Below are 3,763 nucleotides of genomic sequence, written 5' to 3'. Positions count from 1 at the left end.
CTAGGTTTGGTGGGAGGGAGTCCCCCTCCCTTCCCACCTCCTCCCTTTTTTCTCTCTCTTGATTTTCTTCTCCTTGGCGCATAGGACACTTGTGGGCTGTCCCACCAGCCCACTAAGGGCTGGTGTGTCTCCCCCAAGGCCTATGGGCTTCCCCGGGGTGGGTTGCCCCCCCCCCCCCCGGTGAACTCCCGGAACCCATTCGTCATTCCCGGTACATTCCCGGTAACTCCGAAAACCTTCCGGTAATCAAATGAGGTCATCCTATATATCAATCTTCGTTTCCGGACCATTCTGGAAACCCTCGTGACGTCCGTGATCTCATCCGGGACTCCGAACAACATTCGGTAACCAACCATACAACTCACATACGCATAAAATAACGTCGATCCATAAGTGTGCAGACCCTGCGGGTTCGAGAACTATGTAGACATGACCTGAGAGACTCCTCGGTCAATATCCAATAGCGGGACCTGGATGCCCATATTGGATCCTACATATTCTACGAAGATCTTATCGTTTGAACCTCAGTGCCAAGGATTCGTATAATCCCGTATGTCATTCCCTTTGTCCTTCGGTATGTTACTTGCCCGAGATTCGATCGTCAGTATCCGCATACCTATTTCAATCTCGTTTACCGGCAAGTCTCTTTACTCGTTCCGTAATACAAGATCCCGCAACTTACACTAAGTTACATTGCTTGCAAGGCTTGTGTGTGATGTTGTATTACCGAGTGGGCCCCGAGACACCTCTCCGTCACACGGAGTGACAAATCCCAGTCTTGATCCATACTAACTCAACGAACACCTTCGGAGATACCTGTAGAGCATCTTTATAGTCACCCAGTTACGTTGCGATGTTTGATACACATAAAGCATTCCTCCGGTGTCCGTGAGTTATATGATCTCATGGTCATAGGAACAAATACTTGACACGCAGAAAACAGTAGCAACAAAATGACACGATCAACATGCTACGTCTATTAGTTTGGGTCTAGTCCATCACATGATTCTCCTAATGATGTGATCCCGTTATCAAGTGACAACACATGCCTATGGCCAGGAAACCTTGACCATCTTTGATCAACGAGCTAGTAAACTAGAGGCTTACTAGGGACAGTGTTTTGTCTATGTATCCACACAAGTATTGTGTTTCCAATCAATACAATTATAGCATGGATAATAAACGATTATCTTGAACTAAGAAATATAATAATAACTAATTTATTATTGCCTCTAGGGCATATTTCCAATAACCACTAGTGGTTGAGAAACGCCTTCGTGGAGTTATCTCAAAGGGAGAATAGGGTGAGCCTTCGTGGCGTTGGTGTGCCTTCGTGGTAACATCCGCCCCTCTAACGGTGACGTAGCTTCCCTCCAAGGAAGTGAAATCGGGATACATCCTTGTCTCTCTCGGAGTTTTGGTTATTCCTAACCCTAACTCTCTACTTGTGTTAATCCTTATTAGATACTTGTATTTTCTTATTGTTTACCGCTTGCCTTGCTTCACTCCTAATAGCTTACTCTTTGTCATAGCAATTATTAGGCTTACAGTTATATTCCGCACTTTAGCCTAAAATTGCTAAGTAATTGTTAAAATTTGGATTTGTACCTATTCACCCCCCCTCTAGGTCCATCTCGATCCTTTTCACTAGTGACCTCCGTGATCATCATGTGGTTGGCGTTGAGTCCACGCTCCACCATCCCTTGGCACTTGAAGACTTGTTGCTCCATTGCTTCGAGCCTCGTCTCCATGCTTCCGGTCTTCTTAGGCCCCTCAACATCACGGATGTGCAACATCCCCTCGATCATTTTGATAGATTGAGGATGTTTCAGCACTTCCGCAAGGTAGGGATTGATGACCTTCTCGAAGATCTTGTCCTTAGGAGCGTTTGGGGAAGTCATGATGATCTAGATCTGCCACAGAAACAGGCTCGAAATGAAAACATAGGAAAATTGCATGATACGGAGATCAAAACCTTCGGGCGAGTATATATTGATTTTTTTTCTGGACCAGAAGGAGTGCTCCACAAGAAAACGGAGTCCGGGAGGCACACGAGGTGTCCACAAGCTTGCCTTCCACCACCAGGGGGTAGGGGCGGTGGCAGGGCTTGTGGCCGCCTCGTGCACTCTCTGGTCTGCTTTTTATTTTTCTAATTGTCCAAAAATTCCAAAACGGAGGAAATTTCCTATTGGAAAAGCATCGGAGTCAAATTTCTTACCGAAACAGATACCTCTTCGTTTTCAGGGTCTGAAACAGGCTGATAAACATCCCTTATGTACTCCTCTGGAGTTATGACATTGATGATATTGGTCTCAACATTTATGGGAGTACCAGACATGTAATGCTTGATTCTTTGTCCATTTACCACTCTAGGAAAATTTCCTTCCATGTTATTGATTTTGATGGCACCGGAATGATATACTTCCTCGATAACATAGGGACCTTCCCATTTAGAGAGAAGCTTGCCTACGAAGAATCTCAAACGAGAATTGTATAGCAGGACATAATCACCTACATTGAACTCTCGTTTCTGTATTCGTTTATCGTGCCATCTCTTAACCTTTTCCTTGAACAACTTGGCATTCTCATATGCCTCGGCCCTCCATTCATCTAACGAGCTGATATCAAACAACCGCTTCTCACCGGCATGTTTGAAATTAAAGATGAGCTCTTTGATTGCCCAATAAGCTTTGTGTTCCAGCTCAAGAGGTAAATGACAGGCCTTACCTTAAACCATTTTATACGGTGACATGCCCATGGGATTCTTATAAGCAGTCCTATAAGCCCATAGTGCATCGTCAAGTTTGCTAGACCAGTTCTTTCAAGATCTATTGACGGTCTTTTGTAGGATTAACTTGATCTCCCTATTACTCAACTCCACTTGACCACTAGACTGAGGATGATAAGGAGATTTAACTCTATGGTTGACATCATACTTAGCGAGCATCTTGCGGAAAACACCATGAATGAAGTGTGAACCGCCATCAGTCATCAGATATCTAGGGACTCCAAATCTTGGGAAAATGACTTCTTTAAGCATCTTAATAGAGGTGTGGTGATCAGCATTCTTAGTGGGGATATCTTCTACCCACTTAGTGACGTAATCCACAGCAACTAAGATGTGAGTGTACCCACTGGAACTCGGGAAGGGTCCCATATAATCAAAGCCCCACACATCAAATGGTTCAATGACAAGTGAATAGTTCATAGGCATTTCCTGACGCTTACTGATATTCCCTATTCTTTGGCATTCGTCACAAGACAAGACAAACTTACGGGAATCCTTGAAGAAAGTGGGCCAATAGAAACCTGATTGCAATACCTTATGAGCAGTTCTATCTCCAGTGTGGTGTCCTCCGTGGGCTTCGGAATGACACTTCTGCAGGATCTGTCCCTATTCATGTTCAGGCACACAACGTCTAATAACACCATCTACTCCTTCCTTATAAAGGTGAGGATCATCCCAAAAGTAGTGTCTCAAATCAAAGAAGAACTTCTTCTTTTGCCGATAGGTGAAACTGGGTGGTATGTATTTGGCTACTATATAACTTGCGTAATCGGCATATGATGTTTGCTGTGTATCCCCGGCAAGGTGCCAGAAATGCTTCTGATGTCCGTTATGCTACTGCACAAAAGACCTTCCAGTAGCGCCAGAAATGGGCACGTTGACGGAACCAGGAATCCTTCTGCGTTGGTGTTCCCTCGAAGCGGAGAGGATGATGTAGCACAGCGGAGGTAAGTATTTCCCTCAGTTTTGAAAACC

The sequence above is a fragment of the Hordeum vulgare genome, chromosome 3H (genome assembly GCF_904849725.1).
Source record: "Hordeum vulgare subsp. vulgare chromosome 3H, MorexV3_pseudomolecules_assembly, whole genome shotgun sequence".
In the NCBI taxonomy this organism is placed as follows: Eukaryota; Viridiplantae; Streptophyta; class Magnoliopsida; order Poales; family Poaceae; genus Hordeum; species Hordeum vulgare.
This window is presented reverse-complemented; position numbering follows the sequence as displayed.